We start from the raw sequence: 16,859 nt of genomic DNA, 5'->3' as shown, positions 1-16,859 counted from the left end.
GTCTCATTTGTGTCTTCCTCTTATGCATTTGTCCTTCACATTCTTTAAACAAACATGCACTCACACTCACAAAAATCAAATACTGCAGACTTCAAAATCCATACCATACCACAAATTAAAGTTTATCTAATTTATACACCAACATTTCACGACATTGGTTGTCTGTGTTCTCTCTGTAGTAGGGTCAAAATCTTATAGTAGTTTAGAAAGAAAAAATATTATCTTGGTATTAATGATCCATCTATTTTCTAAGTGGTTGTCCAATTTAAGGCACAGTAGTGGTGGACCCTGTCTTAGTTGTAATAGGGTGAAGGGTGGGGTTTAACCTGGACAGGTCACCAGTCTGTTACCAACATAGAGACAGAGACAACCATTTACGCCTACAGCAAATTTAGAGTCACCAGTCAACTTAAATGCATGTCTTTAGAAGGAAGCCACACAGGCAGAGGAAGAACATGCAATCTCCACATAAAAAGGTCCCGGGGCTCTGGCTGATTAAATCTCAGGACCTCCTTGCTGTGAGGCAACAATGCTAACCACTGCATCGCTGTGCTGCCTGGTGGCATCAATGATGAGCCAAAAATTTTTCAAACACAAAGTAAAGTAATTTAGAGCAAAAGGGGAAAACATGTCTTTTTGAGCACTCGTGCTGCTTTGAAGCTCCTGGACATCCTACGCTGACAGTCAGCTGTCAACAAACACTGCATTTCCATGCTGTGCTGTCACAGAAATATATCCATATAAGTAAAAGCAGGCAGTGTCAAAAGGATTATGTTACTTTGAAAGATGCTTGCAAAAAAGGCTGCTGTTCATCCACCTTCTGGCAAAACTTGGGAGCCTAGATTCCAGCAGCACATATACACACAGCACATAGTGAAATAGCAATGCACAGAATAGTTCACGGCATCCCTTTTCAGCCAAATGGGATAAAGCACATAAAAACACTAGTATGGTACTTAAAAGATGTCTGACTAAAGAAGGAGAGGTGAGTTTCTGTCTCTGAGGTTTCAGCAACACCGGAAAGGAGTTAGTTATTAAAAATGGATGGATATCTATTTTGTAGTATTTGTACAATACAGTTCAAAATAAAATCACTATCTTGCCCACCGCAGGGAATTACAATTGCCAACTATTATGTACTTTCTCATAGTTAAAAAGTAATATAAAATAGAGTAATTAAGAATAGAACTAACTAGAATTTGATATAAAGTCTCTTTACTTCTGTTTGCAAACTTGATAAATTTCAAAAATACTGTTAAAAGCTCATTATCTTAATTGAGGTAATGACTGGTAATCATCTTGACTTTGTAATTCTGGATCTGGATATCATACTTCTTACAGTATGTGATAATTCTAATGCAAAAACAGGAATTATTCTGGTGTTTCTACATGTTAGAAACTAAGGTCTTTAAGCACAAGCAGCTGATGTCTACATATGCTGCAGATGTCTAAGTTTGCAACACTCCCTAAGATGGCTGTAATTATTGGCACCTAATTTTATGGCTGAAAATATGAAAAAGAAAATGTTAGGATATACCTATTTTTCTAGATGACAGATGCAAACAGTGATGATTTTGGTGCATTGTTGTCTGCTGTCATTGGTGGTGGTTGGTCCACTATTTTTTATCAAGTCCAAAGTCAATGCAGCTTTTAAGGCACTTCATGCTTCCATCTGCTGACAGCATTTAGCACTTGCACACAGTGCCAAAACTACTACCAAATGGTTTGCTGACCAAGCTATTACTGTATTTGATTGGCTTTAGCTGAACCAAGCAGAGAATCTATGGGGTATTGTCAAGAGGAAGATGAGAAACACCCATTCTGAAAATAGAAATGAGCTGAAGGCCACTACCAAAGCAACCTGGGCTTCAAGAACACTTCACTGCCCTGATGTAGTAATTTGTGGTAAAGGAGCACCAAGCGAGTACTGAATGAAAGGCAAAACAGATTCAGGCCTTAGCTCTGCAATCTATAAATGAATATGAGCTAATGCACTGATTGATAATTATAAGTTCTATGCTATCAAGCAATTACAAGCCATGAGAGCACGGATGAAATTGTGTTCCTCTTTGTTTGTATATCTGTCTCTTGGTATATGTGTCTTCATGGCAAAATACGATCCTGCAAACACAGACTATTGTGGGAGCAAGTATAAATATACTATTGAGTACCTTGGGATGTGTTTATGTTTGACAGTTTTTCTCAATGCAGTAACTGCACAACCATGCAATGTGCAGTCATCAAAATTTTACAGGTGTTTAATTAGAATCCAAATGAAGGACAAATACAAAGAAAAGTGCAGTCTAACCCGTGAGTAAAGGACAAAAGTACTATAAGGGCCCAGGGGCCATTTGTGCCTATTTCACACAGTCAGCACTTTTTATGTACCTGTAATTCCCCATATTATCAGATTGTCAGGTGGTGTGGAATGAAGGTGGCAGAGAGGACTCAAACTAAAAACAGAGAGGCAGACAAAGTGAAATACAAACATGTGATGCAGCATATGAAAACCTGCCTAAAGTCCAAAATTGCAATTTTTTTTAACATTTTTATATTTCCTAAAATTTCAAAACAAATAGATTAAAATGCAAAAGCATTCCATCTTGGTTTCTATTAATTTTTAACTTGAAGATGTCAAACAGTGTCCATTCTTTGAATAACTGTGGTCCTTCGAGCAGTCCTTACCTTTAAATATAAAGGACATTGGAGGTCTTTATGTCTTTAAAACATTCCTGAAGTTTAACTACAGTAGTTAGTGTGTGTCACATGGCTTCATGGCTATATGAAGCTTGGTATCATCTGCATATCAATGAAAATGTATACAATGCTTTCTAATAATACTGCCTAGGGGAAGCATGTATAATGTAAATAGAATTGGTCCTAGCACAGAACCCTGTGGAACGCCATAATTAACCTTAGTGTGTGAACAAGACTTGCCATTTACATGAAAAAATTGGAGTCTATTAGATAAATATGATTCAAACCACTGCAGTGCAGCACCTTTAATACCTATAGCATGCGCCAATCTCTGTAATAAAATATTATGGTCAACAGTATCGAACGCTGCACTGAGGTCTAACAGGACAAGCGCTCTTCAAATAAACCAATATTTTTTTTTAAATAAAAGGAAGGTTGGAGATTGCCCTGTAATTAGCTAAGACAGCTCAGTCAAGTGATGGCTTTTTAAGTAGTGGTTTAATTACTGCCACGTTAAAGGCCTGTGGTACATAGCCCATTAATAGAAAAAGACTGATCATATTCAAGATTGAAACATTAATAATGGTAGAACTTCTTTGAGCAGTGTTGTAGGAGTGGGGTCTAATTACTGATGATTTGGAGGAAGTAACTATTGAGATTAACTTGGAAAGAGTAATGCTCTGTACTTGCTTTCCCTTGTGACATGAATCTTTGAGCAGCTAAGATGCCAATAATTTCATTATTTTGTTCATCATTATTTTATCTTCATTATGTACAATGAAACATAAGAGAAGAAAAATCACAAAAAATACATACATCAGAATGCTCCCAAAGCTTTAACAAAGAAGATGAGCATCTAGCAGGTCAGAAGGATGTTATATGACCTTCCTCCTGGCAATATGCAAAACCCCTTTGACAATTTAAAAAAAAAATAGGTGAGGAAAAATGAGGGGGATCAACATATTCAGCACTATTGATTTACATGTGTGCTTACCTGCGCAGAGATGTTGGGTGGGAACATGAAGTGCTGAAGGCAGTAAATCCAAGCAGGTCAAGGTTTAGAGGATGTTTGAATAAACCAAAGGACCAAGGTTTAATGAGTTCTTGAGTGCATCCATTCAGAGTCTAAAGAATTTACGCCAAGGTGACTGTAGAGAAAAAGAAAAACATAAATCCAAAGGATTTCTATAGCAAAATTTTTTTGGGGATTTTTTTTTTTATTTTTATGCCAGCATTTTATTTAATTATTTAGCTAATTTATTTATTTTTTGGCTCAGATGTTGATGACAGAGACAAAGATACATGAACACCTTTAATTGCAGATTAAAAGACTATTTCATCAGCCAATGTGTTTACAGTTTAGGAATTCAGCTATTGCAGTTAATCCTGCTGAAATTCCTGAATTAATTATGATTGGTTATTGGATCTTTTTAGTGTGTTGCATCAAGGCAAAAAAAAAACAAAAAAACTTATTTTTAATGGAGCAATGAGAACAGAGTATGCTGTACATGTCTTTAGACCTATGTTTCAATGTATAGTGGCCAATCAAACTGGAAAATTGACATTTAAGACAACTGTTAAAAACTGCAGGGACACAAAGGCCACAGAAGCAATTTTTTAAACTTTTATTTAAAAAGTTTAAAAACCAAGGACTTGACTTGGAAAGATTTGAGTTATTATTTTATCCAGAGACACATGCATAAACACTAATTGATTTTATTGTGCGTGTCATAGAGTTGCTACAGGTCCCTAAAATGGACTAGAAACTAATCTGTAACCTTATCAGAGAGGTGGGTCTTGGAACACAGTTGTGGTGGGCTGATATCATATGACAAGGACAGGACAAGGATTAATATGACTACTGGTCATTCCGATCACAAGTGGGCAGCTTTAAGTACATCAGTTTACACTAAGCATTTAAGTGCATCTCAAGTGATCTTATCTTACCAATGTATATGCAAATAGACATCACTTCTATTTATAAATCCTACGTACATTTAATGTTTCTAGGGCAGAAAAGCACTTATTGTGATTGTTTGCTAAAAACTTTTAGAAGAAGACTTTTTTTCAGGGAAACTAAATCATGCAGTATGTTTAATGTATTCATATTTTATTTCCATGAGCTTGTATTTGTTCTGTTGCCTTAGTAGGCAGTTATTCAGTGTAGTTCAGGACACATTCATAGCTCATAGCTAAAAGCATGTCAGCATATGAAGCCCAGACCACCTCCTAATTTGGTCCCATTATCAGAAACTCACAATAATGCCAATTATGAATCCAAGTTCTCTAATTTGGTTAAACAGGTGGAGTCATGAGTCATTCAGAGTTTTGTAACTGGTACTTGATGGTGAGACCAAAGGTATAGCTCCCTGCAATCGAGAAGGTAGGAGGAGCCCTTCTTCTTCCTCACACTGGATACATACATTCAGAGTGTTATGATAAAGTGGACACATCCTAAGAGTTCCACTTTGTTAGATGTTTAAGCCATGGTTCTATCTTGTGGCCTAACTTTTTTTTATGCAGTATACATTTTTCCTTATGAACTGAATTTTAGTTCTGCAAATATTTACTCAATCATTTTACATTCCACTGATTAAAAGAGATAACTATTCTGAAAAGTTTTGATGAGGGAGTGGCATGCTTGGAAATACATTACTTGTACTTCCCGGCCTTTCTCCCTGTCATTTGTGCAAAAGGCCTGCAAATTTGTTGGCATCAAGTATGCAACAATTTCTTTTTCACAAGTATCTTATAGAGTAGTTAGTTCCCACGGTGGAATTTTATATTATGTTAGCAAGAAAAGGAAAAAAGTGGAAGAAGAGAAGAAAGCAGGATGAGTATACCACCAGGACTTTGGATTTGAGCAGTCTTGTCAGTATGAGCAAGATTCCAAAGACAAACATTTTCACTTTGGTCTTGTTTGCCCAAAGGACATTGTTCCATAGGGTTTGTGGATTTTTCAGGCAATTTTACAAACCTAAGCTGTACTGCCATGTTTTTTGTTTTGTTTTTTATAGAGAGAATAGGTTTTCTCCTGACAACCATTTGAAACATCTAATTGTTCTGTCATGAACTTTAATATTTAACATGCTAACTGAGGTCTGTAAAGTCTGAGGCATAGCTCTTGTTTTTCTGAGCACTGCATGGTCTAACCTTTGGGTGAACTGAATAGGACGTCCATTACTAGACACACCTGAATGCTCCAGACCAGCAAACTGTCAGAACCTTTGCTTTTACAGAGGTAGTCATACTGGATCCGTTAATCAAGTGCATCTGATTAGCAGAACCTGGCTGCTACTTACTGTTTTAAATCCTAAGGATTTTATGTGTGTGTGTGTGTGTGTGTGTGTGTGTAGAGTTCTGTGACAACTTTTTTTTTTTTTCACATGACTGTAACAATAGGCTTACTACATAGTTGTAAATACACATGGTCATGGTATATAAAATTTCTAAATTGATTCCCAGAAGACCCATCCACAAGCCATCGACAGTGTGTTCTGGCTGAGGGAAGGAAGTTCTTGTCCAAGAGTTTACGGTACATGGCCCCATCCATTGGCCCCTCAGTGCAGTGAAGTTGCCCTGTACCCTTAGCATTTTTCTTTCTCCAATCACAGAGGGTCAAGCTGATACCAACAAGTTCAATTTGGGATCATAGCACTTTCTCCCAAGCCTTCTCTGAATCATTTAGATGTTCACTGGCAAACTTAAAATGTGCCTTCACATGTGCCTTCTTGGGCAGGGGAACCTGCTGCAAGATTTCAGTCCATTACAACGTAGTGTGTTACCAATGGTGTTTTTGGCAACTGTGGTCTGATTATTAACAAGCTCCTCCCGTGTAGTTTTGATCCACCACCTTTCTCGTGATTATCCTTACCTCATCCTCCAAAGTATTTGTGATTGATTGATTGATTGATTGATTGATTGATTGATTGATTGATTGATTGATTGATTGATTGATTGAAAGCGGTTTGCACACAGCCAATCTGGATTGGTTGTAGGGGATCAAATACTTACTTCACTCAGTGACATACAAATCAAGTTATAATTTTTATGTAATATGTTTTTTGTGGATTTTTTATTTCCGTCTCTCTCCATTAAAATGAAATACCATAAAAATTAGAGAGATTTATTTGAAAGCAAGAAAACTCAGCAGGTAGTCAAATAATTATTTCCCTCCACTCTATGATGGAGTCATTGTTTGAACCCTAATTTGATACATAGTTCTTACACTTACAGATAAGTTCATATTATCACTTTTTCCATTTGGTTAAACAGGTGTTGGTAAAGGTTGCCTATAGTGGGGTTATGTGTTTGACTGTTCAGCATATTCTAGACTTTGGCTAGTTCCAAACTCAACACCACTCTCCAATCTCTGTTTTGAAGAAATAAATCCATCAGTATCTTTCTAATGCAAACTACAGGTTAAGTCATTGCACTGTTCCTGTTATATAAAAGATATGTCTATATCAAGCTCAATGATGCACTGTGCTCATCACAAACTAAGACAAGCATCTGACCTGTGAGAAATACGCATCTGTGTAGTTGTGCAGCTGCTTATGTGTTTGCTTCACTGAATTTTACACTCCATTAAACTCAGATTTTGTCTGTAAAGCGGATTTCACACAACCTTCTTCTTGATTAGTTGCTCCCCTTTGACAGGCCCAGAGGCTGAAAATATTAGGAATACCTTCTCAATACTGAATTGCACGAGCATTGCACCATCTGTCTCTCAGTATGTCAAGGTGTAAAAATTCTTATGCCTGTCTCCACCCTGCCATCTACATCCTGCTGACTGAAGTATATTTGGATAGAAATGGAGTAGATGGAATTCAGCTGGTTTCACCTGGCCATTCTATTTGAAAGAGCAGATCTTATGCACATATCTTAATTAGCTGTGAGTTGTTGGTAAGTTTCAGTGCATCATTACTAAGAAAAGCCCATCGAGTGTAATTATATGAGTTTTAGATGGTAATGAAAGCATTAGGTAATACAGACTAATGGTTTGCCAAATGAGCCATTTGTCTGGTGTATCAGGGTCAGGTGTGTTGCTGGCAGAGAAAATTAGCTGCAGCTTTGACCCCAAGCCCAATCAAACTAGAAAAATGTTTTTTTTCTTTAATTACATAAAAATTTTGAAATGGAAAACTGCTGCCAAAAAGCTTTTGGAAAACAGAAACCACAAAAATGTCACACAGTCCAGAGAAATAGCATCAGCTTGATTTGCAACATTGCAAATACAAGTGGAAATGCACTAAGTGAGGACATCCTGAGCAATGCAGAATTTTGAAGAGAGTAAAATTCTAAATGAATGCCAAAATATATCAAGTTTTTTCTTTTCCAATGCTCCACCATGTTTTTTTTTTTTTTTAATTTGACTTATGTTTTGACTTGTATTGCTGAGACTGAGAGAAAATCAGACAGACAAAGAGGAATGATGTCAAAATGAGGAATGATAACATAATAAACAAACTCAAACCGGTCAAATAAAAAAACAATAATGAGATTTATTCCAAAAGAAAAAAACATTTGAAAAAGCTCATTTTCAACAGATAGGCTTGCCTGTGATTTATCTGGTCAGTGAGCTGCTGCTACATATAAATAGAAACTAATCTGTAACCTTATCTGAAAGGTGGGTAGTGGAGTACTGTAGTGCCCCTTGGCAGTTATTGGGGTGACATGATATGACAAGGATGTGTTGTATCTGAGCATGTCGGATTGTGTTGGACCTGCCATCACCTGCTCTGCCTGAGCTGGTATCTATCCTGAGGCCACTGTAGCAGGTCACCGTCACACAGCTTTCTCATTTGTAATTGAGTTAGAATATGCTTTTGGTGTGGCAGTATTTTGGTAGGTGCTATGTAGGCATGGGTACATTATATATATGTTCAGTATGGTGCTCTTGATTTGTGGCTAATTATTCATTTGACTGTATTCCAAGAAGTAGGGCATCTTAGGAATGAAGCCACAGGAACATCTCTGTGGTTCTGTGTGCTTTATAAGAGAAGGATGTGGGACCTATATTTGTGTTTTAAAAATTAGAAACTGAAAACAAATCAACAGTTCCAAGTCTCAGATTTGTAGGCAGCCACTGATAGGTCTTTTATGTAGTGAAGCTGTTGGCTTTACTGTGTCAATTTAATATGCACAAATTACAGGTTTTACTGCCCATTTCCAGCAGCAACTAATTATTTCCAGATGAACAAAAATATAAATAACAAGCAGTAATTATATAGATAGAATAATGTGAATAAATGCAACAATCACAACATGGACATTTTCATCTCTGGGGGAAAAAATCCACATTTCTGTATTTTCTAGCTTAAATTAATGCAGAAATTATTAATTCAGGGTTCTGGCTCTATCATTTTAGTATAATAGTACCTCTGCATGTTGCCTTCATATAAATAAACAAATCAGTCAGGTTATTGTTCAGAAATACTTTGCCGTCTTGCTGTTGAATAGAGGAACCCTTCCTAACATGTCTATAGACCTATTCTAATAGTAGACAGCTGTGAGAGCTATAGCAGGATTGATGGCTGATTGCAAAGGCTCATCACAACAGTGTAGCAAATGTATTAATTCATCCCAGAGATCACCGGCTGTCATAAATAAAGACAATTAGCAGTCCTTTGAACATGATCCTATACCAGCTCCCATTATACGCTTGTCAAATTGCCTTGCAGATAATCATTAATTTATGAAACATGCCTGGCAACAGCTTCCCTTCTTTTTGTTTACTAGCCAACACTTTTCTCTCTCACTGTCACACTAGAGAGACTATGCAAGACAGATATAAGAAATGGCCTGGAACATTTTCTAGGACATTTAAAATGTGCTAAAGCAGGAAGCAGGTGATTGGGTACGTGCAGAGGTAATAAAAATGGACCACTTCCTTTCCCAGTGTATATTGTGAGGCTTTCAAGCTCACATGCAGTGATTATAGCTCATTAGCTGTGAATATAATGAACCCATGCAAAATTTTTACCTTCAAACTTTGAAAACTGGGTTGTAGGCCTTTGTTGCAGGGGCAGGTTAAAATTAAGGGGGTGGGGGGCTTAAACCATCAATATTGTGGGCTATATTGTTTAAATAGCAAAAGTATTAATGTCCATGATAGGCTAACAATCACTGGTACTATGGATGTTCTGTTTTCTTATAATTCAATGTAAAACATGAAAAAAGTGATTTTTTGGTAAACTTTAAATCATTTTCTAACTGTGTCAAAATTATTTTTGAATGCAGTAATAGTAATATAGTCATGAAAATAGGGCTTTTCCAACTGGTCATCCTGAGCATGTGAAGCTTAATTTAGCTAGTGCCATGAATGAATCCAGATGGGAATATAATGCATGAAAAATTCAGTTGTTCACACATACAGCTCCATAGTAACAAAGCAGACTGACCCTTTTATTTCCAAACTCTGATTGTCCTAAACAGTTCCACTTTCTCTCTGTGTCTCCAGCTCGTCACCTTAAGAATCTGCAGTGACTAAGTTAAGGATAGACCCAGAGGGGATCCAAAAATATTGCTATAATGTTTCTCCATAGTAACATCAGCAGGGAATGAATAATGAAGCATCAAGCTGCCTTGTAACTGATGTACTTTAAACTGAGGCTTCAATCAGGGCATGGCACTGCTGCAGGACTTCAGATCCTGTGGACCAAGAGCCCACTGACCTGCTTCACCATAGTTAATTAAGGAAATAATTTATCAATTAGAAAGCGGTCTATAGAAAATAGATGATCCATTTAATTTTTAATGGATGTAATATTAAAGTAAGAATCTTATTATTACCTTAATACAAAATTGAATTAAGTACTACATTCTGTCACAGAACAAAACTCATCATCAGAAAGTGTTCCCATTAGCAGATTGTAGTAATGGCTCAGTGGCTAAATACTTTCTTTATATGCACATAAACCACATGTGTTTGACTGGCACAGTTTTGATAAACTTGAAACTAAAAAGCAAAAGTCTTTGATGTGTATTATACACGAACATCAAACACACAATCATCTCCAGTATCAGTCTGACACAGAATAAAATATTTTCCTGCATAAAATAGGACACTTTGTGTCATTTCTTGGCATATACATCTGTTTAGAAACAGAGTATGAATGCAATGTCTTTAAGATGAAGTGTTGTTTGATCCTAATGAGATGTTTGTGTCACGCTGTGACAGTTGCCGTGATTTTAGTTTTCATCTTTTTTTCATTATTTCAGATGAAATTGGCTGAGAATGCGTCCTCTTTTTTTTGGCTCTTCTATGCTTTATAGTTAAAAATGCCATCAGCATGTTAAAAAGTTTTATCATTCTTGTTCAATCTGTGGGAGCTAGTTTTCATCATGATGATCACTCTGGATTATAGTCTAATCCACTATAATACACAATCACTGGTATGTTAGTACCTGGAGAGAGTCTTAAAAACACCAAAACACTACTTTGCTACACTTTATACTGTGTAGTATGCTCACCTATGCAAAATCACCCTGTCTCTGCTCAGTCTTTGAGCTTTTTGAGGGAAAAAATAGACCTGCCAAGGATTACTGTTATTTTGGGAACATACTGTATACTATGTCATATGTAAGTCTGTAATATGATAATATTTTATTGCCATTGATATAATATTGCACTATAATAATGTAAGTGAACTCAAAGAGGCATGATCTTTGAAATCATCTAAATCAGAATTAAAAGAAGTACATATATCCTCCATTATTATAATGTAAATAAAACAGATTATCCTTTTTTCTCTGTTCTTCAGAGCTGTGAACAAATGTTTAGGCACCGTGCCCAAGTTTTTTCAATGGTAGTAAAAACCTGCTGTTTATTCTGGCATCATTTTAGCTAAAACGATGATGATGATGCTCTTGTGTAAACAAAATTTACTGCAAAAAAAAAGGGGGGGGGGGTATCAAGCTTGGGAAATTTTTCATAATGATAATTATGAAAATTATTGTCATAGGCCTCTAGCAGTTTATGCAAAAGATCAATACACTTATTTTTCTTTATAATATTAAGGGACTCAGTCTGTCGTGGTCCTGGGTCAGTTTGCCCGGTGTTCTGAGTTTAGTGACTTTGTGATTCCTACTTCATTTAATGGCTGTACCTCTTCACATATTCCACAGTGCATTTGTTTGTTCCTAGTTCATTTGTGGTTTATGTATTCTTTATATTGTTCCATGTGCTCTTCTTAGGTATACTTAGTGTAAGTTTCTCAGTGGCTTTAGTTCTCCATGTGTTTCTCCCTCAGTGTTGCTCCCTCTTGTGTCTAGTCTTAGGATTATTTATGTGTTTAGTTTTCCTCAGTGGGTCTGTCTTCCTGTGTTGTGTTAAGTCTGCATTCCTCTCTCTGTGCTCAGTTGTTTCCTGTTTTATTTTGTCGGTCTCTCGCCTCTTGTGTTAGCGTTATTCCTTGTCGCGTCTGCGATCTGTGATTACTTTTAGCTGTGCTCCCACCTGTTGCCTGTTCCCTCCTTATCCCTCTGTGTATTTATTGTCTCAGTCTCCCCTTGTCCTTTGTCAAAGTCTCTGTGTTTGTGGTCATGTTTGTACCTATCCTCATCTCTGTATTCCTGAGCTCCAGCATTCCCTAGTTTAGTGTCTTCCCAGTTTAGGTCTTTCTATAGTTTAACTTCCTCTGTAAGTTACGTTGATGTTCTTTTTTGTTCACCCTGTCTGCCTGCCTCGAGTCCTGCATCTTGGATCCTCTTGTCCGCGTGCCACACTGTCTGGCTCCGCAGACCGTGACACTATTGAGTGGTTCATTTGCTTTAAATTAATCAGAAAACTGTTTCAAGCATTAGAGGGGTCATCCAGCTTCCATAGGTGCGCTCTGTTTTGTTTGTTTTAGTCTCTGCACTGTATATTTTGTAATTTTGTAATATTGTGCTATAGTTATAGCTCTAATATCTCTGTATATTGTCTTATAGTTTTTATACTTATTTGTTTTTTTCTGTAAGCACGAAGTACCGCAGCAATTTCCTAATGCTGTGAACCTGTTCACCCATATGGCAATAAAAACCTTCTGATTCTGATTCTGATTCTGATCTAATCTCTTATTATTTAAGAAGTATTGATCCATGCAGTGTTGAGTTGAACTGAGACAATGAAATATATGTTTTCACTTTTCTTCATACACCTGCAACGGCCACAAATGGGAAAACAGTTCAAAGTTTCTAAATTACAGAGGAAAAATGAAGCTTCCTAAATCATAAACAATCAGCAAAAAAGAACACAACTTGCCTTCTAACTGAAGTATGGTATATATGCCAGATTTATGTAAGGTTTTATTGTGATATTTATGCTGCTTCTAAATAAGCATGTTATTTTCTTTCAATTTTATTTTTATATTTTATATTTATATCTGTTCTGTATGCTATTTTATACGCACAGTGGCCAATTGATCAGTAATACATTTTACCTGAACAATATTAATGCAAACCAGTACAACCCTTATGCCATAATATCTTTGTTTATTAAGCACATGAGCCTAATCTTTCCTATTTATTTTTTAAATGTTGTGCTAACTCAGTTATGTATCACTGAGGTCATTTGTTGTGATTTGTTGTGCTGGACTGCACTATATTAATTTGAGCAAAAAATCATGTCTGGGGTCACGGGAGCAGCAATCTAAGGAAAAAATGCCCAGACCTCTCTCTCCCCTGCTATCTCCTCCAGCTCCTCTGGAGGGGAAACCAAGGTGTTCCCAGTCCAGCCGAGAGACATAATCACTCCAGCATGTCATGGACCTGCCCTGCGGTCTCCTCCCACCTCCCACCTTCTAAAGCTGAGCCCAAACACCTTTCAGAGGAAGCTCATTTCTGCCCCTTGTGTCCTCGATCTGATTCTTTCATGGCCATCGGTGAGAATGTGAACAAAGATGGCAAAAAGGAAAAAAAAAAAATCTCAATATAATATTTTCCAGTATAGCACCAACTTTTACTGTTAACTCATTAATATACATATCACTATATTTCTCAGTTTAAACAGTTTTAACAATGTAAATAAAAGCTGAATATTATAAATTTTAAAAGACAGAATTTAGCATTAAGCTTTTGTATTGAATTGTAATAGATTATATACTCCACTTAGGTCTATATACTTTATGTCTATATGCTGTCAAATTGAACATGTCTTGGTTTCTGCAGCAGTGACATCTTCTCAGTTTAACAATATAAAGGTAGTTTCTGAGGTCAGCTGCTTTCTTGAGGTCATAAAAAAAAAAGAAACTCACTTCAAGTCACTAAAATCAACACTGACACAAATGCAAGCTTTTTCACACTTTAACGACTTTATGCACCATTTCCAGTCTGTGGATTGGACTCGAGGGTATAACAAAAGAAATCTAACTTCAGTTTATGCACTACAAAAATGTCGAGCCAGAAATAACAGTCAGGTGTTTACCTGACCCCAATATTTTGTACAAAGGTAAGGTGATGAAAATATGAGGTGAAACCTAAAAAAAATGGAAATGGAATTGAAAACCTGGGATGACTTCCTGTGATAAGATTACATTCTGTGGTTTTGCACTGGCAGTGTGAATGACACAGAGGTATAAAAGGTCAAACTCTCTTTAGAAAGCTAGGTAAAAAGATAGCATCTGTAAAAATCAGTTTCCCTATCTTCCAATAAACTCTTCCACAACTCTGACAGCAGAGGATGAAAATTGGATAGCAGCCACTTCAGTTTTTCCATGCAGTGGAATAGTGATTTCATTTAACATGTAAAAACTTCCTAACACTGTGACAAAAACTAGAGTTTAACAGAATTTGTTTATAAAATAGTTCTCCTAAAGTCTGGAATTTGAACCTGGTCTCACTCTTAACTTATCACAATATGGCAGCGTTGTTAGGACACCTTTGCATGACATTTTTAATGAGAAAGGTTATGAATGGGTTTTTTTTTTTTTTTTTACCTAAACCATTATTTTGGTATTTACTAAACCGAATAGTATTGGTGATTAAACCAAAGTAAACAACAACAAATTTTTTTTTTAAAAATGAGTAATAAAAACAAATAAAATGTTAAAGTTTGGTACGTTATGGTGGTTTATATTTAAACCAGTTTAGCTCGACATGATTTCAATGACACTAGAAGAGATGCCTTTTTATGGAAAATAGGGCATTATGACAGGCACTCGACAGTCTGTGTGCCAGCACAGTGCAAATCCAGTACACAACTATTATGGCTTGTACAGTGGATAGGAGTGTGTGTCCACTGATAGTTTACTTGTAATGTAAATTTGACATAAAAAAGGCCTTTCCCTAACCCATTTCTGCATCAAATTTAAGGTTGCCTCTTCATAATAACATTCTTCCACCTTTTGATGGAACTTTTCAAACTTTAACTTTGCTCTTTGGATGGTTTCTCTATAGATTGGCCTGAAAAACATTCAGGCCAGTGTTATCAATAAAACCCAAAACACGTGGGTTTTAAGGTTTGGCATCTGACTAATTTATTCCATGCAAATGCAAATGAACTCATGTTGCTCACTTTGATATGGGCTCTACTGGTGTATCAGTCCAGCTGAGATCTGTCCAAGTAAAGCATCCATATCATTTTTATGTTCTACAGTGGAGGCTGCTGACAGAATGTAAATAATATTTTTATTTGTAATGCAGCTTAGAAATTTCTTGGTCAAAAAGAAACCTCTGGCAGAACCAGGCTCAGGGAGGGGCAGTCATCTACCGTGACAAGCCGGGGGTGAGGGGAGGGAGGCAGGACAAAGGACATGCTGTGGAAGAAACCCAGAAATTAATAATAACTAAATGCAGAGTGGTGTACAAACAGAGTGAAAAGAGGTGAATGGAAAATACTCACTGCATCATGAGAACACCACAGCAGTCCAAGCAGCACATCTATGTAAGGGTTCAGGGTCACCTGATCCAGCCCTAACTATAAGCTTGATCATAAAGGAAAGTTTCAAGCCTAATTGTAAAAAATAGAGAGGGTGTCTGTCTCCTGAATCCAGACTGGGAGCTGGTTACACAGAAGAGGGGCCTGAAAGCTGAAGGCTCTGCCTCCCATTCTACTTTTAACTATCCTAGGAACCACAAGTAAGCCAGCAGTCTGAGAGTGAAGTGCTCTATTGGGGTGATACGGTACTAGTAGGTCTTTAAGATAAGATGGGGCCTGATGATTCAAGGCCTTGTATGTCAGGAGAAGAATTTTAAATTTAATTCTGGATTGAACAGGGAGCCAATGAAGAGAAGCCAACATGGGAGAAATATGCTCTCTGTTTCCAGTCCCTGTCATTACTCTAGCTGCAGCATTTTGGATCAAGTGAAGGCTTTTAAGGGAGTTTTTAGGACAACATGATAATAATGAATTACAGTAGTCCAGCCTTGAAGTAATAAATACATGAATTAGCATTTCAGCATGAGACAGACTTTATGTGAACTAGTTTATAAACATGAGACAAGATGTTTCTAATTTTAGAGATATTGCGCAAATGAAAAAAATCAGTCTCACATATTTGTTTAATATATAGATTGAAGGTCATAATCCTAGTCAAAAATGACTCCAAGATTCCTCACAGTGTTATGCAAGGCCAAGGTAATGCCATCCAGAGTAAGTATCTGGTTAGACACCATGTTTCTAAGGCTTGTAAGACTGAGTACAATGACTCAGTTTTATCTGAATTTAGAAGCAAGAAATTAGAGGTCATCCAAGCTTTTATGTCTTTAAGACATTCCCGCAGTCAAACTAATTGATGTGTGTCATCTGGCTTCATGGATAGATAAAGTTGGGTATCATCTTGTAACAGTCGTAATTGTGATGTCTCTTTACGACAGTCTGGTCTTTTTGTGTTGATGATGTCACCAGTGTGCGCCCACCGCTCCTCAGTAGAGAGCGCGGGAGATGTGTTTTTGCAGACGGACATTTTGGCTTGAGGCGGACCCTTTCCTTTTCCTTATTTTTTGTACCGTCATAGGTTGTAGGAACACTGCTCGTTTTCATGTGTGTTGATGTAGCAGCTGTTTAACTGGGCTTCATAAGGTTGTGAAGATTACGTTTATTAAAAGGGCAACACTGAAATTCCCAGTGCCAGTGTGGTTGTGCGTTTTTTTTGCTGCCTGATAGGTACGCCCGCCGCCTCCTCTTCACCACCGGACACAACCCAGACGTTACAATCTGCATAACAATGAAAATATATGCA

The sequence above is a fragment of the Archocentrus centrarchus genome, chromosome 3, assembly GCF_007364275.1.
Source record: "Archocentrus centrarchus isolate MPI-CPG fArcCen1 chromosome 3, fArcCen1, whole genome shotgun sequence".
NCBI classification, from domain to species: domain Eukaryota; kingdom Metazoa; phylum Chordata; class Actinopteri; order Cichliformes; family Cichlidae; genus Archocentrus; species Archocentrus centrarchus.
The sequence above is the reverse complement of the archived record's forward strand: the minus strand, read 5'-3'. Positions refer to the sequence as shown.